The following is a 25,383-nucleotide window of genomic DNA, read 5'->3' as shown; positions in this document are numbered from 1 at the left end:
TTGGCTTTCCCAGCTCTGCAGAGCGGGGGAAGTTTGGTCACACAGAGCCAGTTTGGATCAGCACAGCTGGTCCTGTTTAGCATAAACCCCTCAAATTCCCTGTCTGATCTCGGGCATGTCACCAACCTGCCTGGGAGCCAGTTGATCAGCTGGAAGGAGGGATGTGTGACACGAGAGCTGTCTGCCCAGTTAAATGCTGGTTATTTTAACCCTTTCCTAGGGTTAGCCACAGGGCTGGGAGCTGAGCCATCTGCCTTGGGATTTTTGGCATCCTTCTTTGCCAGGACACACCTCGAACATTTCCATTTTACCTTTACCCTACGTGCTTTCAAAACACCCACAGCGGGGTGATGATGCAAGAGTAGGCACAGTGAGAAGGTAACTTTTCCTGGAAGCTTTCCAACAGACAGATTTGACAGGTTTTGGATTCCTGCTGCCGGGGAGGTGCAGGAGGAGAGGGGGCAGCAGGAGGTGCCTGCAGCTCTGCCTCTCCTCTCCCCGCTGCGGGCAGGAGACAAAAGCGAGGGATGCTCGGCTCCCTGGCACACGCTGCTGATCCGCAGCATATTGTCCGTGACTCACCCGCGTTCCAGGAGCCGAGTGAAGGCGCCGGGAGCAGGCACGGGCTGTCCCCGCGCTGCCAAGGCAGAGCCCCGTGCCAGGCGCCGCGCTCTCCACCCACGGAAAATAGGGCAAAAAAAGCAGCCCTGGAACCCTTGGGAGATCAGACTCGTTAAAGGTGCCACGTGTGATGGAGATGTTACCCAGCCCCCGGTAAAGGGGCTGCAGAGCTGGGGCTCGGTGTTACAGTGGCTGCTATTAAGATGTTTTGAGGAGGGCGAGTGGGCGAGATTGCGTGGACCAGTGCAGGGGAGAGAGCAGCACAAGGAGTAGAAAGAAATACTGCATGAAATAAAGAACCAATTAAAGGGGGGACACGGGCGCTTCAGAGTGATTGGCTCTGTCTAAGCAGGGAACCGGAGCATTTAACCTTTTGTTTGTGTTTCACCCAAACGTTGCCTGCCTCGCTCCCTGCTGGGGTCACCCCCAGGTCACAGCCACAGCCCCTCCCGGCCGTAAATCACCGGGGCTGTGCCCGCCTGGCCTCCGCACAGCCCCTGCCACCCCTGGGAATGGCACTGGGGTGGCAACCAGGCACAGATGGCATCGTGGTGGCACTGGCTGCCACTCGTCCCTGAAGAGCTGGGAGCAACCTCGAGCGGAGCAGGGTGGCACTGCCCCATCAGTGGTCCTGAGGTTGTGGCAGCTTCACAGCAGGACTGACCCACCCCAGAATCAGTCTGGGAGCAGAGCTGGCACGCTGGAATTTGGATTTGAAGTGCAGTTTTAATGGTGCTACAAAAGTAATATTTTCACAGCTGTGCTGGAGTGAAGGAATAATCCCATATATGTGCCCTAAATCCTGTGCATTGAGTGTCCCATCCAAGGCTGCCTTCAAGGGGCTGTCCTGAAGGGATACAGCCAGAAGAAAGACTGGATTTTACATAATGAATAAATAAGAAGCTTCTCTCACAACCAAGAATTTTTGAAACAAAGTTAACTTACTCAATCTTCCCACTTCACAGAGAAAAAGAGAATCCAAAATAGCCAAAAGGTCTCATGAAATGGATCAGGCCGAGAGCAATTTTGTCACTCACATTTTGAAAATTGAGACTGATTTATAATGAACCAAATTCCTCCCTTCTGCCCAGGTTGCCAATAAAAATAGGTAACTTTTGGAAGCCTGCTAGGAAGGAAGGAGTTATTGCCTCCTTGGCAGTTGGCTAAACAAGTGCTGAGAGGCAGGAAGGGAGAGGTTCCTGCTCCATCCACCCGCACCGAGCTCAGCTGATTTACCTGGGAATCACAGGAAATGCCCCATTCCCTCTCTCCAGGCTCAAGCCCTCGATTTATTCCCCACACTGGAACCCCGAGCGCCGGCACAGCAAGGCTCCCACACCCCAAAAACACTGCAAGCTGTCCTGTGCTGCCCCAGCAGCAGCCTGACCCCTGGAGCTGCACTCTGAAACACTCGTGCCATCGACCCTCGGGGCAGGAACAATGTGTGTCCCCCTGTCCCTGGGTCACGCTGTGTCACAGGCACAGCGTTTGGGACACCCACACACCCCAAGGTCATGTGCAAACGCTTTTCACGCCCCGTTGGAGCACAGGCACACAGGCACCGTGGCCATCTCTGCGGCTGTTCTTCCTCACTGCGTGTCCTTCACCCGTATCACGAGCGCTGGTTCTCTCCCAGCTCATCATTTGTGTATTAACTCTCTATTAGCTTGGAGCTGGCCCAATTTCTGGGCCCCCCTGCTGCAAGGCGTTAATGGAGGATTTGCAGCAGCAAAGCGAGACGGCCTCTTTGCCCAAGAGGCTTTCACTTAAACATAAAGCCAGAGCAGCAGAAATCCAGCAGGCACTGCTGCCCCCATCCCTCTGCCACCTGCAAAGTGAGGACAGGCCCAGGGAAGGGCAGCCTGGGGTTCCTGTCACACGCTGCTCTCTGCCTCCACATTCCCACTGCCTGCCCATCACTGCGTTCACTTTTAAAATAAAGCAAACAGGGCACGGCCTCCAGAAACACATCCCTGGAATTCACAGGCCCCTGGGATCACAGGGGCTGGGAGGGACCTTAAAGCTCAGCCAGTGCCACTCCCAGCCATGGGCAGGGACACCTCCCACTGTCCCAGGCTGCTCCAAGCCCTGTCCAGCCTGGCCCTGGGGCAGCCACAGCTGCTCTGGGCACGGTGCCCATGAGGGCTGTGGCCCAGGAGCCCTGGGCAGAGCAGGACCCTCTGCCACCCTCGGCACTATTTCATTTTTATTTGCTGACATCCTTCTGCTGAACCTCCTCCCTGCAGCCAGAGAGAGACCAGGCACTTCTTGGAGACCTGGGGAATAATGTAATTTCCAGTATCAGCCGAAGCCAAATAAGGTGGCAAGCGGAGCCAAGCACGGGGCTGTGCTCTCAGACAGAGGGAGGGGGCTCTGCTGCTTCCAAACATCCAGAAAAACCAACCCAGAGGCCCCGGTTCAACACCACACGTTAAACGTGGATCGAGCTCTGTTCACGCAGATTCCTCACTTAGCAAAAAGAGACAACCCGCCCTAAACATTCCTAATGTGCATTGCTAACTGCACACTGCACCTCCAATCATTTGTATGACAGAGAAGGAACCTAATCCCGAATCTGAAAAACTATGTGATGGAGGATTTACAGTATTAGAAGGCAAACAGTGGCAGGTGTAATTAGGAGAAAAATTTGTCATGCTCTTGACTCTAGGAGAGAATGAAAGGTCTGGAATAGCAATCTCCCAAGTGTTTACCCAATGTGAGCGCACACAAGATGGAAAGCACATTTCCGACCACGGACAGATTAATATTTGATGCCAGAAAGAGAAATGCACGCTGTTCATGTTTATTTAGGATATTGTGAAATACAGTGAAATTTGCAATTTTATTGGATTCAGGGGTTCTGTGTTTTTGAAAAGTCCTAAGCTACTGTATGTTGGATAAGAAGCACATATGTTAGGAGTTTAGACATGCCAGCTGCAGGGAAGGAAAGGGCTTCCCCTCCCCCTGATTTTAAAGAAGGAAAAAAAAAAAAGAGATATAAAAAGATTAGCCGCAGGATAAACTGAGAAAACTCCACTGAGCTTTCTGTGTCTCTTAATGCTAATTTTAGTGGCTAGAACTGACACAAAGGAAAATTATATCTGGGTTACTTTGTCAGCCACTGCAACTCTGAGAGTCTGTGGTGTTAAAGCAACACTCTCGTCTAAGGGGCCGTGGTGGGAGCCATCCATGGGTGCTTTGCTCTGCCCAGTGAGGGGGGATTCAGGGACAGGGGGCTGTGATCCCCTCCCTGTCCCGGGAGGATTTCCTGCCCTTCAGGCACTCCCAGAGCTCTGCTCTGTTAGGACACAGACACCCAGGGCTGTCCCCAAAAGCTCCTTTGGCAAGGAGTGCCACCCCTTCCTGAGCAACACCTCAGTGCTGAGGCTTTGCCACACAGATCCCCAGAAAGATGAGAACAAATCAGTGCAGGGTGTGAACGGGGTGGAATTTTCTTTGTCATCACAGGTGTGCCCTGCTCTTCCACAGCCTGGGTACCAAAAACTGCCCCTTCCCACAAACCCCAACAACTCCCCGCTCTTTGGACACCTCAGAGCCCTTCCAGGAAGGACTTTTTTCTCTCCAGAAGTTAAAAGTTTAACCACACACAAAGAAAAACAATGAAGAAAATATATGGATGTGCATAAACCATGTACAGACCCCTTGTGCACATCACAATCCTTCTGGCCCCCATTCTGAGCGGGTTTTCACTCGTCCCCTCCTCCCCTCCCAGCCCTGGCAAAGCAAACCCTGTGAGCTCCTTTTTGGAGAGTTTGACTGTGCTAGTCCTGGGGTACAACCTCAATTCAGCACGAGAGTGGCACGGGTTGGGCTGGAAAAGCAGCGCTGGGTTTTCCAGCCCATCCCTGTGGCTGCAGGCAGCTCCTGCAGCCTCACAGCACATCCCGGTGTCACTGCAGAGCGCTGTCCCCGTGTCTGCACCGGCTTTGTCCCCAGAGACAGCCCAAGCTTTTCCAGAGGGCTCCTTGAAATCCCAGCCGGGATGGGGGTGACAAAAGGAAATATTTCTGGATATTCTGCTGAGGAAGAAGGAGGCTGTTCCTGTGCTGCTCTCATCCCTCTGCCTGCCTGTGAGCCCGGTAAAAGGGATATATTATGGGATATATTATGCTCCTACACATCATTGGGCAGGAGAGGAAGTGTGTGACAGCTTCCATATTCCCCACACGGGGAAGGAGCTCGGGAAGATTCTCCTCTCCCACTCGGGGTACCCGGGGCCTCGCATGATCCATCGCTCAGGGAGAGACGGGCTGGGTTTGTGCTGGAGGAAGCACTGGAACAGCGGGAAGGGGATGGAGAGAGGCAGGAATAAAGGGGGGAAACACACTGAGGGAGGCAAAACCCGGAGAGGAAAGAGATCTGCGCAGAAACAGCAAGGAAAGAACAACTGGGGAAAGTAATAAATAAAGCAGGTTAATGGAAGAGGCCGAGGAGAGGCAGGGAATGTTATCAGTGGAGCGCAGAGCGAGGAGGGGAGGGCTGAGGTGGGAGGGGAACACGCGGGAAGGTTCCCCAGCACCTTCGGCCCTTCCTGCTCCTGCCACTGACAATGGGAAGTGCCCGGAGGCGCAGGGGCTGTGCCAGCCCAGCCACAGCACAACTCCCAAACCGGGGACCTGCCCGGCTCCCGGGACAACCGAAACAGGAGAAACGCAATGAATGCGGGATGGGCAGCAGGCAGAGCAGCCTGCAGCATCACGGTGTGCCTGCACTTCTGCCCTGAGCCCTGGGCATGGCTAAAACACCCAGGGAACTCCAGGAATTTAAAATTCCACTGTCTGTGAGTGTCTCACATGCACAAGCCCCAATCCATGGCTACAAAACCCCCAATCACATTTTACAGAGCCGTGCGTGTGTGCACACGCTGAAGCCTCCTCAGAGGTTTGCACGAGACAGACTTTGCTATGAACCCTCTGCAGCTAAAATTAGTATGAAAATGGTGGTGTTTCATAAAAGAAAGATATGTGGATGCCCGTAAGTGCCATTTTATTTCTCAGTGAGAGGATAAAGTGTTTTTTCTTACATAATTTTTGATGTAGAGGCTAAATTAGGCCCGAGAAGAGGGACAATACAACTTTAAACATCATTAGTATTCAGCCTACGTAAGCCAACCAACAGCAGTTATGTATTTTTGCAAGTATGCATATAATTTATTGTGGAGAACACAATTTACATGGGTAGTCGATGCCTGTTTTATAGCCTCACAAATAGATGTATGAACTCAAGCATATAATGGCTCAACCAGCAGGCGCAAATACGTTCTAAATCTTCTAAATGTGCTTCACAAAAATGTAACTGAGGAATATAAAACAGATCAATTCTTGCATGTTATATATTGGTTTTTGATTTACAAATCTAATCTGGGAAATTTCTTTAGAAATGAGTGGATTTTTTTTTACTGAACTTCTTCTTTTGCACGATTGTGCCAGTCCAATCCTCGAGGATTCCCTCCTGTATATGGTTGGGTTTAGAGGTTTTTTATTATTATTTTAATCTATGGAGAGAATACAGGATATATTTGTGGCATTTGATTTCATAGCTTCCTGTGTGTCCTAGTGCTAATTTCCTAAGAAAACCCTTTTCTGTTATTTACAGTCTCATAATACACAGTGTGCTTTATCTATGCTGGCCCTAATTAGTTTCCTAAAAATAAAAGGGAAGGAAAAAAAAAAAAAAAGGAAAAAAAAAGAGAATAAAACCCCAAACACATTACTGTGTGGATCCTTGCACATCCTAGAAAGTTGGCAGTTTCATTTCTAATTCAGTTGCAGGGGGAAGATAAAATCTGGGTGTCTGGAATAAAACACATTTCTAATGGGATGGAACGACAATCCCTTATTACCTCCCACCATTTTTCTCATAGTTTTGCTCCAAGTACAGCAAATCCCTGTGCTATATTTTTTCATAATGTATAGCTTGCTATTACCTCTCAAGAACAATTTTTATAGAGAGGGTGCCCTGTTCAATAGATCTGTAGTGTCTCCAAGGGGGAATTCACACAGGGTTTTATTTATGGTTACACTCAACTGTACCATGTTGCCAAGCTTCCCCCTTTGGATTTGTCAAAAAAATTATTCCTTTCTCCACCAAAGCCTCTGCATCACATGGGTATTAAGATATAAAGGAAATAATTATTTTGCCCTTTTTAAGACCCTTATAGCACTTGTCTGATATAACATCAAAAGAATAATAATAATTAGAAGAACAAAGTTGGATGTTTGAATATCAGAGAATGAATATTCCAAAACACAGGTTTTGCTTTGAAGCCTGGATTATCTGGAATCTCCAGAAAGATGATTGTTGCTGACTGATTGTATGTTTTCTGACTCCCATATGAAGCATTTATCTGTCTCCAAAGGGTTTTGGCGTCATCTTGGCTTATACCAGAGCACAAACAAATTAATTCCATCACCCCCCTCAAATATTCTTCGAGTTAGATTTCATTTTTAGCCCTTTCCACAAACACACAATATTTCTAGTCAAATTCACTATAATTTTTTTAAAACTCACAGGAATTTAAAATCAAAAGAAAGAACCCACTGATCATGATGTGAAATAAATCCCACCTTGTGCTGACCTTTCCTCTGGCATTATTTCCTCGAGGGTGCTGTGTGTGTCTGTGTCATTTTGGGCCCCTGACTCCAGTGGGCCCTGGCAGAGATCCACAATTAAACCCATTTATTGCAAACCCCTTTGGGGAGCAGGACTGGGGCCCTCAGGCCCCTCAGCACTGGGGAACAAAGAGCTGATTCTGCTCCAGGTGGGGCCAAGGGCATCCCCAACCTGTGCCCAACCCACCTGGAGGGACACAGCTATGGGGGCTCAGAGCTGCAAAATCATTTACCAGTTGTACTTGGAGGGAGAAGGAAAAAAAAAATAAAACAAAAAACAACAATGTCATTTAAGGTCTTAGAAATGTTTTTGTTTGGGTTTTCCAGCAATAAGAGCAAAGGCAGAACCCTTCACTCTGAGCCACGGTGACAAAAAGAAGCAAAGATTAAAACCCAGAGAATTTTGCTGTCACTCTCCTGCAAGAGCACATTAAAAATACTTCTTTTTCCACTGGGAAGACTATCTGACTTTCCACAAAAGGAATTAGTATTTCTATTTTTAACAGAACAAAGTCTACAGCTTGTCTATGGAAAGATCAGTGTCCCAGGTGGCAAAAGTTCTGAGGAAAAAATCCAGGTTAAAGCACGGCGGCTCTTTCCAGGGGGATTTTTATACAGCAGGAACTGAGAGGGAGCCCAAACTCACTTCATTTAGGACACCAGAAAACCACCACAACTTTGAACAGAGACATTTAAACAGAAAATATCAATAGGTCATGGAAACATCCAGGAGGAAAAAAACTCTTTGGAAAGTTAAAAACGAGTAAGATGACAAAGGAGTACCTAGAGACAGTTCTGCTTAAAATAACAAACGTAAATGTTTCTGAGTAAAAAAAAAAAAAGAATCACTGGATCACCTGAGGATAATTCTCTAGGGCCAGCTGCTAAAAAAACAGGGAGAGAGCTCTCTCCTCTGGAAAATCAGGCCCGTGCAATGCCTGGCAGCCCCGGGTGGAAAAACACAGCACAACCTCTCCACCGGGGCATCGGGGGTGCTGCAGGGAGACCCCAGCCCAGCTTCCCCAGCCTGCAGGATATTGATTTATCTGCTTGGACCCCCGATAATCCCCGAAGGGAAAGGGCTTTAGGTGACAGCCAAGTGACACAAAAGCCCGGTGTCCTCAGTAGGGCGGTTCTGCCTAAACCTTGCATTAATGATGGCTGTAATTAGTAACTCCCCTCGAGGAGCCGATCCTGACGTGTCCCTTCGGTTAAAGTGTCACTGGACACGGGGATCACCCTGCCCAGCACTTCTGGAAATGTGGCTTTCCAGCTAGGAGTACAACTGGAGTTAAATTTCCAGACCAAGGTACGCGGAACATCCCCACTTCATTTTAATTGATCCTGCCAGGCAAGATTGATTATCTGCAAAGGGCATATTAACACTGCAGAGGTAAACAAGGAGCTGTGCTGGCAGGGAGCAGCGACGCCTGAGAGAGCAGGGACTGCTCTGAGAGAGGACAAAATCCTGTGGGGAAACGGGGAAAACCAGGAAAACTTCCAAATAATCTCCCTGAAGGGAAGGTGGGAAGGGTGGCTTGGGCAGGAGGGCAGTGCTGCTGTCGTGGTTCAGCCTGACGGTGTCCAGAGCTCCGTGCAGGGGGTGGGAAGGAAGGATCTCCATGGTTCCACCGGGCTCCCAGAGCACAGCCCGAGCCACAGGAGCAAATACCTGGCTCAGGGGATCTGTCCAAAGGAAGATTTCCAAGAGGAAGCTGCCCTCAGCTCTGAGGGACCTGGGAAGTGCAGGTTGGATTTGCTGTGAGAGAACCCAGCAGGGCTCAGAGCGTCTGCCACTCACAGCTCAGCCCATCACCTATTTCCTTCTGCCCAAATCCAGCTTGGCTAAAATGCTACAACACAGATTGGTTCTACCTGGGACTGCAAGGAATAAAGCCTCTCTTTCTCCTTTTAAGGTGGACTAAAATAATAATAATGTGAGAAGACCCACATGCAGGGCTGAAGTCACATCCTGTTCGTTCATTACAGTAACAAATGTGTTCGACAGTAATTATCCAAAGGGGAGAATTCCAAATCTTCTCATCTTGCTCTCTCCTAATTAATTAATAGTTTAAATGTCATCATGATGGGAAGTGCTCATCAGAAGCAGAATCTGCTGCCATGATTTACAACTCTGCCTCCAAAGGCTCTGAAGCAGTGGCACCCCAGGGTTAAATTTAATTCAAAAACCTAAGGCTCTTATTGCTCTCCTCTCCAGTTTAGCACTGAAACTCCCCATCAAACCAACGGTGTGAAGGGAAGATGTGGGGGAGCACTTCCTTCCCCTGCACATTTTTTTTTTTCTTTCCATCATTAAGTTGGAAACGGAAAGATTAAATTAAAATTAGTCGTTTGTCAACTTGTTAGAGATTTGTTGCAGGAGGCAATTGAGGGCCAGGCCTGCTGTGGAGCCGAGCAGAGCTGATCTAAAGAGGGGCTCTGGTGCTTGGTGAGAGCCGTGTCTGCTCTAATCCCGGCTGGAAAGGGAGCTCAGCACTCCAGCTGCAGAACAATGAGGGAAAGGAGCTGCCTGCTCACGGAGTGCAGTGGTCCTTGTTCCAGCCAGCTCCGAGCATTTAGCCAATTAGCCAGCACAGCTCTCCTCTCCCAGCAATTCTGGGCTGGAATAATTAGAATTTGCACTTAGTGGAGCCTCTCCTGCTGCAAGAGGTTTGCCCAGTGCTTGCAGCCCTGAGTGCAGTGGGGAGGGAAGGGCAGCAGCAGCCCCGAGTGCCCAGGGCAGAGAGCACAGAGAACCCTGCAGGGCTGACCCTCGGTGCTCCCCCAGCCCAGCTCTTCCAAGCAGGAGCCATCAAACCCATCCTGGTGTGCACCAAGCCCTGCTCCTGGGAAGGGGACAGAGACACAGGTCTCCAATCCACTGCAACAGCAGCAGCTTCACAACCCTGCAGCTTCCTGAGTGTGCAGCCTCTGCAGCAAACCCACACCCTGCAAGGGCAGGGATTCATCCCAAAGACACAAGTCCAGAACGATTAACACATTCTCCATCCTTAGGATTTCTTAAAAAAAAAGAATTTAACTAAACAACCACTAATGTGCTTTTCGGGTTGCAATGAAGAGCTCTGCCCACATCATTCCAAATAAAACCTGACTAGATTATCACCAAGCATCCTGTGTCTAATGGCAGAGCCATCCCAGGTGGACTTATCTTTATGTGGGGAAAAAACCCTTCTGCATTCAGAGGAACCTGTGCAGTGATCTGGATTTTTGAGTAGTGAGAGGCCAGCTGGGAATTCCATCTTCAGAAGATCCCCACGCAGGCTGCAAATACCTGCCAGGAATGCTCAGCACCATCAGTGAGCACAATGAGCACCCCGTGTCCTGCAGAGCTCAGCCTAAGCTGCCAGACCTGAGTTTTGTGCTGCAGGAGGACGGGATTCAGCCCAAGGGCAGTGAACTTCCAGGGATGTTTAACTACAGCTCCCAGCACGTGTCCCTCACTGATGGATCGACTCCATCTCGCTGAACATCGCCTCCTCCAAAATAACAATTTCCCATCCTTCCTCTCTTCCACCTTCCCTGCGCACACATTGCAAATCCATGAGGTAGGAAAAGAGAAATTACAGATCTTTATTTGCCAACTTTGCACATTTTCTCCCTCCCCCCATTTCCATAAAACAACTCTTTTATTCCCAAGGAGGAATGGGGGGTGGGAGCTTGTTATTTTTCTATTTCAGATAAAAGGTTGGCAAAAGAAGAACCCGATTCATGTCATTGTATTTCCTTATTGTCTGCATTAACCTTCCCCATGGTTACTTGTTCTTTGTAATGTTACACTTGTCTTGCTGCAACACATGAATACCCGAGCCAATTTTGTCATGCAAATGAATTCAGTTGGATTGTAAATTGTGTGAAGGAGCATTAGTTTATCAGGAACCCGCCTGCATGCTGCACCCAACTGATTTCTCCTATTCACACCAAGAGTGCAATGTTTTCTAGTTGATCCTGAATGTCCATTCGAAAGCTGTGGGGTTTATTATCATGATTATTATTATTATTATTATTTGTAAGGACTTTTACATTTGCATTTACTTATTTATTCAGTCACTCACAAAGCTGTATTCCTTTTCTAAAGCCTGATTTATATAATCAAAACCCACAGCTATGCCATCAAAAATGAAATATTACTGCAACCCATGTCTGTATTTATTGTAAGCCTGAATGGAAGGCTTGTACCTGTGTTGGGAAGGAACAGACATTATAATCTGTGAGCCATCAGGTAGATAACGTTGCTGGCATTTCACACTGTAAAATGAAAATATTTCTATTGAGGTCGATACCTGTATTTAGAGTGACATTTCTTCAGCCAGCCCTGGGGTTATCACCAATCTGGAAAGCCCACTCAGGACAGAGACACAAACATCGCCTCTGCAGAGCAGCCTCCTCCCTGCCAGCTGCCAATTCCCTGGGAGAGCTCTGCGAGGACACTCCTGAGCTCCTGGATTCCCATGGAATCCACATCTGCCTCCTCCAGTGGGAGAACCTGTCCCTGTGGCCTCCTTAGGGTCCTGATCCCAACACTTCCCTCTCAGCACCTGCAGTGCCCCACCCTGTCACTGTCCCCAGACCAGTGCAAACCTTCCACCTCCCCCTTGCTTCACCCCCAGGGACATCAGGAGGAGCTGACACAACTTTGCTTTGGAGCTGGAGACCAAAGCCACAATTCCATTTCGGTGCCAGTGACAAAGCTGAAGCCAGGAACACAGACTGGATATCAACAACCAACTCCTGGGCCTGCCTTGATTTGTAGTGAAGCTCAAAATTATCAATAAGTTGGTGGCAACAGCAGAACAACCTCCAAATCAAGTGCAACAGCCTTATTGCTGCCCTTATCTCCCTGCAGCCTGGGCACTATGTCATGGCAGCCTCAGAAATGAAACCAGAATTCACGTTTCCTCACAATCCTCTCCCAGAATTATGGATGGAGCCAATGCTCTGCCAGGCATCTGCTGGATCATGCCCGATTAAACAACAAATACCAGGAGTGTCTGTCCCTCTCCTTCCAGGCACAGTGGGAGGGGTGGCAGGGCCATCCCTCCCTCCCTGCAGTGAGAGAGGTTTTGTCCAGACCAGCTCCACCCAACAATGGGAAAGGCTGGGAGAACTGGGAATGTTCAGCTTGGAGACCAGAAGGCTTTGGTGACCTAAGCGTGGCCTTCCAGCACCTGAAGGGAGCCCACAAGAAAGATGGAGAGTGATCTTTTGCGAGAGCATGGATGACAGGATGAGAGGGAATGGCTTCACACTGCCAGAGGGCAGGGCTGGATGGATAACAGAGAGAATTTCCTCCCTGGGAGCGTGGGCAGGCCCTGGCACAGGGTGCCCAGAGCAGCTGTGGCTGCCCCTGGATCCCTGGAAGTGTCTAAGAATAGGCTGGACAGGGCTGGGAGCACAGTGGAAGGTGGCCCTGCCCATGGGATGAAGCAAGATGAGCTTTCAGGCCTCCTCAACCCAAACCATTCTGGGATTCCATGCCAACGGGAGATCTGTCTGAATGTCACAATGTCACAAGTGTGCTGAGGGATGTGACCCCCAGGTGACAGCCCTGCATGGTCCATGGCATGGAGGCAGAGACAAGCAGCAAGTGCAGCTGCATCCTTTGGGCCCTGCAGGAGCAAATCTGAACTGGAGGGGCTGGGGAGACCGGCCCGGGTCGGATCCTGGGGGACTTTCCCATCTAATCAGCCTTGACACACAATGGGAGAGCAGCGGGTGCATCCTCACCCTCCATGTGCCATATGGAGAGCAGATTAGGAGCCTCTGGGGCTGCTAATCCAGCACAGTCACTAAAAAGGTGCTTGGGCTGTGATTACAGCAGTTTCCAGGAAAGGCAAGTGCTGCCAGCAAACCTTCCCAGCTCCACCCAGCCCCTTCTGGGCCTCAGTTTCCCCAAGTGCAGAAAGTTCCTGCTCCTCAGAGGGCACTGGAAACTCATTCCAGTTTAGAGAGTACCTGTGAAAGCTCCAGATAACCAGTGCTGCAGGTGTGCAGAGTGTTCTTTACAATCCTGCCCAATAAAAACAACTTTAGGAGTGTGCTTTATCTGCTCTGGACCTGGCCTGAATTTGAACATAAGTCTTCCCTCACCACACTGAAGATAAAGAGATCAAACCACAAGCAACTGAGGATGGAAAAGGGAGAAGAGCAGCACCCAGAAAGAGCAATGGAAAGGAGACTTTATCTCTTTGCAGAACAGCAATCTGGAAAAAATAAATGGGAAGGGCAGGGCAGCAATGCAACAGCACCAGTGGGGACACCACCACCTGCATGGGGAAACTGCCACAGCCCTTTCAGGTGGCTTCAGCTGCACAGACCTCCAGGGGAAGGTCTGGCCAGGACGGGTTTTTCCAAATGAGAAGTTAGAACAACCCCAAATGGCATTTTTGCCCCGGAGGCCCCTTCCCTGTCTCCATCAGGCTGCTCTGGGGTGTGTGGGTGCACTGGGGGTGGATGTGGCCCCTTTCAGAGCAGCCTCCCTGCACACAGCTGAGCAGGGCTGCAATCGATGCTGGTCACTCCACACTGAGCTCCCTCTGTATTTATTGTCCCTCTTTGGTGTAAATAGGTCTTAAGCCCGTGGCATGTCATTATAACTTTTTCGAAATAATGATGCTGCCTTTAGTTTTTTTTGCTATAATTTATGCCCAGTGCACCAGCGCCAGTCACTCAATACTGTAGAGTCTGCAGAGGTGGAGATAGCCCTTAATGAGAAGAGGTTTTGCCTTTATCTCCTTTATACTTCAACCATTATCTTCCTCCAGTCTATAACCATGCGGTTACCACTGACAATAATGCTCAGAGGCAACAAATGCTGATGAGTTTTCTATGCAGTCTTCACAATAAGTCTATCAAAACAACCTCGAAAAATTATGAACCCTAGTGACAGACAAATAGAACCAGCTTCAGCACGAATTTACAGCCCAAATGCAACGTTCCTTTTAATTCTTCAGGCTTTTCTTATCTCTGCTGTTCCTCTTCTGGCTAGGAGATAACAGTAATTCTTCTGTATGCTATTTTTTTTTCCAACTGAGTAAGATGTTCCTCGTGTCTTTCTGCTTGCTAAAGATAAAGGGTTAAAGACCAACTTGTGTTGGTCGCTTTGTGTTGGGGGAAAAAAAAAGTAATCAGTATTCAAGAGATTGTTATCAGAGGTAAAGCGAAGAGAACAGTAATTTTGCCTGCTTCAGTTAGGATTTTTTTTTTTAGGGTTTTTTTTTTCCTTTTTTTTTTTTTTTTTTTTTTATGAATGCACATAATGCCTGGAGTGTTGGGGCCAGATAAAAGAATTAGTGGCAGCGCAGGGGGACGGAAGCACAAAGTACACCGGAGAATTAGACTGTCTATCTTTGTCTCTCCCAGCTCATCCAGGCAGCCGGGGCTCGCAGCTCGTAAACAATTTAATCTTTTTGCTACAGTTAAAATACAAAGACAGCAAACCTCCTTCTTCCCAGCCGGGGAGGGGGTACGGTACGGCGGGGCGGGGGAGAAACCAGAGGAGAGGAGGTGGCGGCTGGAGAAGGGAAAATCAGAAAAAGGGCTGACACAAACTTTTCTGCCTCAGTTTAACCTCTCGCCTTCCACCATCAGCACGATTTTGCCGAAATTCGGGAGGATATTTTATCTCGCCAGCCAGCCCCACCTCCCAGACGTTTTCCCCGGCCTCTCTCCTCTCCACCTCCCTCATCCCCAGCTCAAAAGCTTCCCATTGTCGCTGGCTGAGAATTCCTCCGGCTCACAGGTTAAAGAGCTAAACAGATTAACTCATGTAGGGAAAGGGAGGAAAAATAAAGCGAGACGTGAGGCTTCTCCCCCTTCCCTGCAGGAACACGGATTGGGCTCTGCGACACGAGCCCGACACGGCCGTGCCTCGCTCCCGGAGGTGGCGGCTCGGGAAATCGGGAATTCCGTGTGCTGGGTGCGGTGGGAGCCGCGCCGTGGGATGGGGCAGGGGCTCCTCCACCTGCGGGCAGCGGAGCACAGGGGCTCTCACAGCCTTGGCAATGGTGGGAAGCGGCTTGGAAGGAGCTCTGACCTTGGCCGGGTCACCACATTTTGGGCTTTCCCAGTTGGAGGCTGGGTGGACACATGAAATTAGGGATTGTTTGACACTCAGACAGCTCTGGAGCTTTCCTAAATCAAGGTTTAAGCTGTGGACACTGAATAAGAAGGGCAGACCAGCACAGGGAGTTCACTGACTCCTGCTCTGCAACCACAGCAATGAGCACAACTAAACCAAAAAAATCCAAAAAAAACCAGGAGCTCTTCTCCTTCCCTCCAAACTAAAGCTCCTCTCTGGTGACTCAGTCACTCTCCTCCATCACCAAAGGGACGGAATCTCCTGCAGTTACTACCCCAAGAACGTGAGGGAGCGATTGCCTGGGATTAACAAATGAGTGAAACAATCACGGGCTGGACTCGCAGTCGCTCCTCCCATGGAACAATCCACACACGAAGCTCCATTTCTGCATTTCTGCCTGTTGGTCCTTCACCAGCCACACACCCCTCACAAGGGATCACCCGCACAGCAGTGACAGGGACAGCACAAATGGAAGTGTCTGGGGCCACCTTGGATATGGCCCTGGGCAACCTGGGCTAGTGGAAGGTGCCCCAGAACACGGTGGGAGGGTTGGAACGAGATGAGCTTTGAGGACCTTTCCAACCTTCAAAAACAGCCCAGGAGAGCAAACCTGAGTTGTGCTGCTGGGAGAGGAGCGGTTTGTTCACTCTGAGCACCCACAGGATTTTCTCTGCAGGCTCTGACACCCCCAGCCCCGTGGCATCTGCTGCCTCTGAGGCTGCAGCAGAGACAAACTGCTGCTGCTCCCACAGCACTTTTTTTGTTTGACTAAAGGCAGCCTGTGTACACAAACAGAAAATCAGAATAAAATAGTAGGAACATAAGACTCTGTAAGGAAGAAATATTATTGCTGGCTTTAGAGCGAGCTGCTGAGAGCTGCTCTCTCATATCTCCATCCAGGAATTACCAAGGGCTTTAGAGACACTGTTTGAAACTGCCTTATCCACTGCTCCGAGGAGGGGGATTCTGCCTCTTTGGCTAAGTGTGAGAGCAGACAAAGTGTGTTTCAGTTAAAAACACTGTATTTCAATCCTGAGGCCGTGTTATCCAGCTATTATGGGATATAAGAGGCTGCATTAGTCTGACTGCTGTCCCCTGTAGAGTGCAGCAGGTTGGTTTGAAACACTTGCAGGGGGTCAAGTGAGGGACTAGGACACGGCCCAGGATCCTTGTTTGAGAACCAGGATGGGCATTTAGGGCAAATGATGTGAAAGCAAAGCAAAGCAGAGCCCTGTCCACACACACGCTTCTGTCTGTTCGTCACTTCCAGCAACATTAATTCAAACACTTCTGTTCTTGCACGTATTAAGCAGAAAGGGGAAACAGTTAAATGATGTTAATATTTTTTAAATTAGCGAGCAAGGAGATCCCGTTTAGGAGTCAAAGGCTGCTCTCACCCAAGGTTTTGTTTTAGAAAGGAGTGCAGAAGTTAATGAACCCAGAATAACCTTTAATTTTCAGTGTCCCCTCACAGTCTATTCACTCAGCATTCATGGCAGTGGCATTGCTCCTAATGAATGACTTGGTATTCATGTAGCTCTCTCAGTATTACTTATGTGTCTGATCTCTCCTAATGGAAAAACTGATTGTCACTGGGAAGTTATGAGGAAATATTAAAAAGATCTGATCCACAGTGAAAGTTTCTTCACTGTAAATGAAACTGCCAGATAACAAATGCAAATAAATTTGGGGAGCTTATTGGTACTGAAGTTTAGTGCCTTTATAATTTATATCTTTACTCGGGAGCATCTGATCTCCAACTTAAATGGAACCAAAATCACTATGAAAGAGGAATCACCCTCCTTTCGATATCCTTCCACCAGCAATCACAGCTGTAGCCTCTTCAACCTCCTGTTTACATCACAGTTAATTTGTTTTATATCCAAGCTGAGGTAAAGATTCCTCACTAAGCCAAGAGACTTTTTTTTCTTATTTTTAAATTATCTCTGCTGTGCTGTACATTTATAGAGAAGCTGCTGTGCATCCATCGCCTCCTTTCCCCTCCCGGGGACCCCCCTGCAGCCTTCCCTGTCCAGGTTTCCAGAAGGTGCTGCAGGAGGCCAGTGGTGCCAGAGCCCTGGGAATTCCACATCCAGACCCAGCAGATCGTATTCTTCCAATTTATCACACCACTGCAACCCCCCCACACCCCTGGGGTCACTGATGCTCAGAATCACAGCGTGCTTTGGGTGGGAAGGGGCCATCAGCAGCCACTGAAGAGACCCCCAGCCTCCCTCTGGGCCTGCACACACCTGCACGTCCCGCACCCACCTGCTGAACACAGGGAATGATTCTCACTATCAACAGTTGCATAAACCGGGAGGAGCAAAATGATCCCAAATTTCCATCCAGAGAAGACTTAGGCAAACCGAGCTATATAAAACCCCTGAAATGTTTCCGTATGATTTGTATATTTGAGCAGGCTTTGGCATTAAGTCTGAACTGATTGGGGAGATCAGTTTGGAGGCAGCACACCAGAATACCAACAGGAGCTGCCATTCAGCTCCGCTGCCCTCCTTCCTCCTCCCTTTGTAAAATTCCCCCAGAGGTAACAAATATCTGAGCGCTTTACCACAGCCTTTCTTTGGGATAATAACACTAATGAAAAATGCATGCGAATGATTAGTTCTAGCAAAACAAATTTCCTTCCCAGAAAAGCTGGGAGTTAAATCCTGCTCGGAGCCCCCCGTCAGCCCGGTCCCAGCACAGCCACGCCGCCTTTCCTGGTTTCCCACGTCCGTCCCTGCCTCACAAAGCCACCGCGGGGCCCCGGGGGCCGCACGTGTTGTTCACTAAAAGGGGTAAAAGCCCATTGTACTCGGCTTTTTTAGCACAGCCGAACTTCTTGGAAGAAGCAATAGTTTAATGCCTTCGGAGAGTTGTGTTTTAATTTTGCCACTGCGTTCCCTGGAAAATTATTCATCTGCTCAGTGCCCAGGTCCCTGTATCCCACACCAGATCCACCAGGCAGCTCCTCAGCTCCTGTGCTTTTAGCTCTCCAGAACACACTGCTCCCTCCTCCAGCTCCTTCACCTGAGGCGGGCTCAGCAGAGGCTCAGCTGGATTCCCACTCGTTGGGAATCCTGGGATGAGCCAAGTCTCTCTGGAAGCACAGGGATGAGATGGCAGCACACACGGTGTCCCTGTGGCTGTCCCCATCCTCTCCTCCTGCTGCACTCACACCTTGGACCTCCTCGTTTGCAAACAGTTTCCTCCAGTCCTCACTAACCCTTACCCCCCAGTCCTTTCCCCCATGGATGTTTGCATGAGCAGGGGTTTTGTACAGGGATCTGTGGAGAGCTTTTGGAAAAAAGCTGGTTTTGATTGCCAGAAATGTGGTGCTGGTGCCAGAAACCTGACCGTGCTCCTGTCCCGTGGAAGGGTCACCGTGACCCGCATGTGACGCTCCACTGCTGCCCCAGCTCTCTCCCAGGAGCTGTTCAGAAATGTGTTTACACATCTGAGAAAACCCAGAGTAGCTTTGCTCACCAAATTTCCACAAACAAGCTTGAATTAATCCAATAAAGTCACTCTTAGTTAATTATTTGCCCAGATTTCATTGGAGTCGAAGCTCTGGCTTCCGCTTTAATACACAAGCGCGAGGCACGGGTGGCAATTCCAGGGAGTTTGCTTGGCAAGCGCCAGCATTGTTTCCCTCGGTGCACCTGCAGATTGCTTGGCAGTGCCTGCTGCAGTCCAGCCCTCCTGGCTGCAAAGCTTCCAGATGTGGAAGAGTTTCCATGCCTGGGGTGTCCCAGCCCTGCGCCACGCACGGCTGCCATGGCCCAGAACCAAAACCTTCTCTGTGCCGAGCTGGGGGCACCCAGCCAGCCCTGGGACAGCAGAGTCAGTGCCCTGGGGACAGCAGAGCCAGTCCCCTGGGTGAGGATTTGTCCCCTCACAGCGCTGGTGGCTGCAGGTCCCTTGTCCAGCTGCTGGGACCTCTCTCCCACAGACACAGCCGGGATGTTCACACACACCTGCCTGAACCCAAATCAACGTCCAAAGGTGGGGAAGGGCAGAGCCTGGCAGCTCTGTCTGGCACCCAGGGGACACACGTGGGTGTGAAATGCCCCGGAGAGGCTCCGGCAGCCCCGGCTGCCCGTCCCCGGTGCCGGCAGCGCCGGCTCGCCGCGCTTTGTTCTGGGGCTGCCAGATGGGCAGGGCCGGGGGTCAGCCCTGGCAGCGGGACACGGAGCTGCTTTACTCACTTCGGCGTGAAAAATGTCACCCTCCTCAGGCTTGGGGGATTTCATCCCTGCCCGGCTGCCCCCTCCCGCTCCCCCACACAGCTGTTAATGAGACAGTTTGCTGGAGCCAGACAAATGCAGACGGGCTGCCCGGGGCCAGGCGCTGGGAGCGGGCACGCAGGGCAGCGTGGCACTTTTGGTGTAAACATGTGGCGTGTTGGCGTGCCAAAAGCTTGGTTGGTGGCCTCTATTTGTTTTTCAAAGAGCTTGTCAGGTTCATTTACACACGTCAGCGCCTGCATGTGCTTGAAGAGAGAGGGGAAACACATTCTTTGTCTGCTGAGCCCTGCCTTGGGAATGATGGGCTGAGGGAGCTGGAGGCAGCTCCAGGATCACCCGATGCTCCAGGAGCAAAGGGCAGTGGAAAAGGTCCCTGCAAGGCACAGCCAGAGCCTCAAACCACCATCCTCTGCCCGCACAATAAACACCACTTTGGCTTTTCAGCAGTGTGGATGTCAAAACCTGCCTTGTCCTATCCCCTGTCCTGCTTTTCCTAACACCAAGCTTTTGTTCTGGGCCTAGGGAAGGCAGAGCTGCTGCCTGAGCCCGGCCTTGTGTCTCTCCAAATGCTTGTTGTGAATCATAGAATCATGGTTTGGGTTGGGAGGGACCTAAAGACCATCTCGTTCCATCCCCTTCCACTTGAGCATCAGAGGTTCTTGAGGAATTGAGATTCTCCTCAATTCCTACACAAAATTGAGACCCTTTGTCAAAACTAAAAAGTTTTGATTCTTTTCCTTGATGCTGAGTTTTGCAAGGAAACTGGTGCTGGAATTGGGATCACCTGTCAAAATTGCTACCAGCAGATACACAACTCTTAACCAGCTCTGAAACACTGCTTGAGTGAAGTGGAACATGATTGAACTAAAAGGGTTTTACCTCCCCGATATTAAGTGCATATTGAAGATTTAAGTAGCAATTAAGGTTGCTGTAGAAGATGGCAAATCAGCATGTTTATCTTCTAAAGATAAGTTAAAAAAAAAAAGACAGAAAGAGGGAAGAGGCAAAAAAACCCCCAGCAATTAGGAGAGTAGACTGGGGGAAAAATATTAAATGGATGTTTCTGCACAAAAAAACCCAGGCTGACAACATTTCTGCTTTGTAAGGGGGAAATTACTGTAACGCACTGTTTACATAGCAGAAATCAGGGGAAATTATGCTGTCACACTGACATCTGTAGGAGAAGGACAATTTTAAAATTACACTGTTCAACACCTTTAATGATTTGTAACACAAGAGGTGTGGCTACTCCTATTAAATGTGTTGCCAAATCAATAAAAGGCATAATTGGAGTTGTTAGAGCAAATTATAGCACCACCGTTATGTTGCAATACAATGTTCCCTTGTAAACTGCTATTACGGGTAAAGCTGTATTTCTCTCTTATTTGGCTGTTTTGTAATGAGTTGGCATTTTGCTCCATAATAGTTCCACTTTCTTTTATGGAGCTTTCACTTTTACTTTCCTCTTTTGTGCAGCCTATAATTTCCCTTCCCTTCCTCTCTGCCTGTTGACAACTGGTCTATACGCGTTTGAAAACAGCCCTGAGGTTATAAACTATATTATTTAACATTATTTGTAATCTTTTTCAATTGGAAGTCAAGGGGGGAGGCACAACATTGGCACATTTAGAACCTGAGGTGTCTTTAGGCTGGGCCTTCACCTTCCCCGGAGGGAAGGGAGCCGCAGCAGGGCAGGAGAGATGGGAAGACCTTGCATAAACTCTTCAAGGGTCTTGCTGCTGGCATTTCAAATGAGGGATTTGGGCTTATCTATCTGGAGCACAAGGAGTGGCTGTGGAAGCGCTGCCTGGGAGTTGTAAATCACCAAATGTGCCCCCGTGCTGAAGTTGCCGAGGTCTCGGTCACGCTGCCGGGGGACACGGCTCTGCTCTGGTAACGAGGGGCTGTTTCCTCTCCAGGAGGAGGGATAATAAGCATCAGCTCCTCCACACGCTCAGCCCCCGGCCCACGGCTCTGCTGGATGCAGAGATGAGCTGGAGCTGAACTGCAAGGTCACTGCCTCGGTGCTGAGGTGCTCACAAAGGCTGCTGGGCTCCCTGCCTCCAGCTCAGGGGAAAGGGGGAGATTTACCATTGCCCAGCCTCTCCAGTTCACAGTGAAAAACACAAGAAAGGAAGAGGAGAGAGGAGGAGAAGAGAAAGGAGAATTGATCATGAACCAGGCTTAACCCAGTACTGCACAAGCCGTATCCCAGTTAACAAAATCCTGGGCATGGTTGTATTCCCACAGCAGGAAGGAGCTGAGCCAGCCTCACTTCCCTCTGGTCATTCACCAGAAGGCAATAGCCAATATTCCACCTCTTTTGCCAGAATAAAAGTCACCTGTGTCCTCCTCTGCCACTACAACACTGCAAAACCTCAGTGTGAGAGACACAGACCCATCAGGGCACGGGACAGACAGAGCTTTGGGCTGGCAGATCTCCCCAAAGCCAATTTTAAAAGTGAAGTTGTTAAACAGTTTCAAGCCAGACCCTTGCAAGGACTGAGCTGTGACACCGTGTTTCCCTGGCAGGCTGCAGCAGGAGCGCCCCCAGCCCTGGCACGGGCGCTGCCAGCCCGGCTCAGCAGCTGTCCCCACGCTGGCGTCCCCACAGCAGGGCCCTGCCAACGGCTGGGATCCCATTGTCACGGCGGGCACAGCGGGGCACAGAGGGGTGTGTGCAGCTGCTGCGCTCAAACTTATTCCTCAAGTTCTTTTTAGCCACTTAAAGCCATGGAACTGGTGGCAATTAAAGGCAGATGACTGGCACAGGCAGAGAGGAGAGTGATGCCCTCGTGAGTGTTTGTGATCTGCAAACAAAACCAGGAAAATTGCTATTAAGTAGCACAGGGATGTTTGGAAATTAAATATTCTCACTGACAATCAAGAGAAACAAAGGCTGGATTTCAGCCTTTGACTTGTGTTGGAGATGAGCTTTAGCATCCACACAGAACTTTGTGCCTCTCACAGGGAGATGCTGCTCACAGGGGAAACCTACACACAAAGTTTGTGCAATATCAGATTTACTTAGCATTGTTTTATCAATTACTGGGGCCTGAAGTAAATTTATTCCTTTGTTTTCATGTAAAAATTTTCTTTGAGCCCTGTATCACTCACAGGCAGATCCTGTTCTCTCCCAGCCAGAAGTTGTTATTCACAAACAGGGAGGCTGAGGAATAAATTTTCCTGCTGTGAAGACAGAGGAGCAACCTTTGAAAAGCTGCACATGAAGGAGTGGAACAGGAGGATGTCCAGGGTGCCCCTCAGAGCTTGTGCAGCTCCAGGGCCAGGGAGGGCAGCAGGAGCACAGATCAGCACACACGGGGACACTCAGAGGTATAAACACATCTCCCTGAGCTCAGCGTGAGCCTTCCTGGGTTTTCCCGTGGAACCAGGAGGGATTTGCTCTGCTCTGTCCCAAGTCCATCCTGCTCTGTCCCGGGTCCATCCTGCTCTGTCCCAAGTCCATCCTGCTCTGTCCCAAGTCCATCCTGCTCTGTCCCGGGTCCATCCTGCTCTGTCCCAAGTCCATCCTGCTTTGTCCCAAGTCCATCCTGCTCTGTCCCAAGTCCATCCTGCTCTGTCCCAAGTCCATCCTGCTCTGGGTGCTGAGGCACCCACTGCTGTCCATGCCAGGTCAGAGCCTTGCACACCTCCTGCCAGCCCAGGGGAGGAACAGCAGCAGCCAGAGGGGTGTGGAAGGGGTGCTTGTGAATGTTTTGGGATGTCACCCATGCATATTCTCTCTCTGGTAGCATCAGGGAGAAAAAAACGTCAAAATTAATTCCCCCCAGAACGGGTCCGAGGTCAAGGCGTAGCAGAGCCACACTGGTAGAGGAGGATGAGGAACTCAGCCCCAGCTCTGGTAACGAGGAACAGAACACACAAATGTTTGCCTCTGGTGCAAACCCCCTCAAGCCCATCCAAAGGAATGAGAAACCCGGTGCAGTGGAAGGTGTCCCTGGCCATGGCAGGAGGTTGGAACCAGATGGTCTTGAAAGACCCTTTCAACCCAACCCGTTCTGCAGTGCTGTGCTACAGAGCGGGCAGGGAGCGAGAGGAGCGGCTCCACTGTCACACATTCCCTGCTACAGCACACGCAGCACCAGGCACGCTCGGAGAAGCGGCGAATGGAAATGTGCTTTTCTCCCGCTGCAGAGGTTTTGTTTCCAGTGAAATCCCTCCTCCTGGATTCATATGCAGAAAGGTGGGAGGGGGCCAGCCGAAAAAGTGAGGCTCCCGTTTCCTCTCGGGCACGTGCTGGGCTTATCGGGCATAAGAATGCGCTGCTCGTAGCCCAAATGTAAAGCAGTTAATAAACAGGCTGTTAATGTGTCAGCAGCCGGTAGCAGACAAGGCACAGTGTCTCAGGCTCCCCCCCACACCTCCTCATAATCCTAATTGCATCAAATCTAATCATTTTTATGGGATAAAAAGATTTCCATAGATGACAAAGGGTTACATTCGCAGCCCTGTTGATCCATCCAGTAAAATTAGATAAGAAATAGATTTCTAGGCAATGCATTAAAGACGATTGGGGGGGAGGCAAAAAAAAAAAAAAAAGAAAGAGAAAGGGGAGATCATTTACTGCAATTCCTCGTCTCACTCCTCGGTTCAAGAAAGAAAATGTAAATGTGATGTTCGTTTGGCCACAGGCAGCTGCTTCTATCAGGCACTGCAAACTGCAGCAGGACAAAGGGGTAACTCTGGTAAAAGGAAAGGTTAATAGCAAAGCAGAGGAGGGGGGCTGCTCATCGGCATGGACGGCACGTCGCAGCCTCGACACTCGGTGATGGGTTCGAACTGGGAACTGACATGAGATATAGAAGTGCTCACTGAAAATAATTCAGAGTGACGGCCGCGCTGGCCTGAAAATGGAGAGGGGCTGAATCACCGAGCACTTGGCGAATATGCAGGAGCAGGGTTGCCAACTGCTCCTGATTATTTTCAGTAATAGTCTGGATTTTACTGACCACTCCTCTCCTCCCCTCACCTCTCAGGAGCTGCAGGTTCAGGGCACTGGCGGGGGCGATGCTGCTGTCTGCTTGGATTTAAACAAGGAACGCACAGAAATCCCGGGGACATCTGTGGTTACATAACTGAGTCACAGAGTGGGGAACGGAAATAATGAAAGAAATTAAACACACACTCCATCCCTAATGTTAATTTTACCAGCAGATATCCTAACAGAGTCAAATTGCACTGCTCATGCTGTGACACATAGGAGACAATCTAGGCCTAGAATATTCTATATATTTACAGTTACACAGCTGCTCATACACCAACATACACACTGGAGGAAGCTCTACATGCACTATGTGATAGATACATGGATATTACACCAGAAAAATATATTTTGAGTGCTCAAGAAAAAAATAACAGTTTATAAAGACATCCCCAGACCAATGTTCAGATTTCTTGCAGCTCAGGGTGCTGAGAAAGAGCAAAACCAACACTCCACAGCCGAGTCTGCCCTGCCACAAATTGTGAACAGGTTAGAAAGCTCTGTATTGTAGCAATTAGAATTTTAAATGATGTTCTTTAGCTGGGGGGATGTAGCTGGCCTCCCTCCCCAGGAGGGGCAGAGAGCAGCCTGGCCCCGGGGGATGAGGGATCCTCCTGGGAGGGGGAGGGCAGCACACGTGGTGGCAGGTGACAGCCACGTCCCTGCCCAGCTCCCCAGGTAACCTGTCCCAGGAGAACAAGAGGGTCCCTGTGTCACAGCAGGCTTCTTTCAGCTACTAACAAATGGAAAAGTCTCACCAGGCACCTTGTGGGGTTT

The sequence above is a fragment of the Prinia subflava genome, chromosome 8 (assembly GCF_021018805.1).
Source record: "Prinia subflava isolate CZ2003 ecotype Zambia chromosome 8, Cam_Psub_1.2, whole genome shotgun sequence".
NCBI lineage: Eukaryota > Metazoa > Chordata > Aves > Passeriformes > Cisticolidae > Prinia > Prinia subflava.
Note: the sequence above shows the minus strand (reverse complement) of the source record.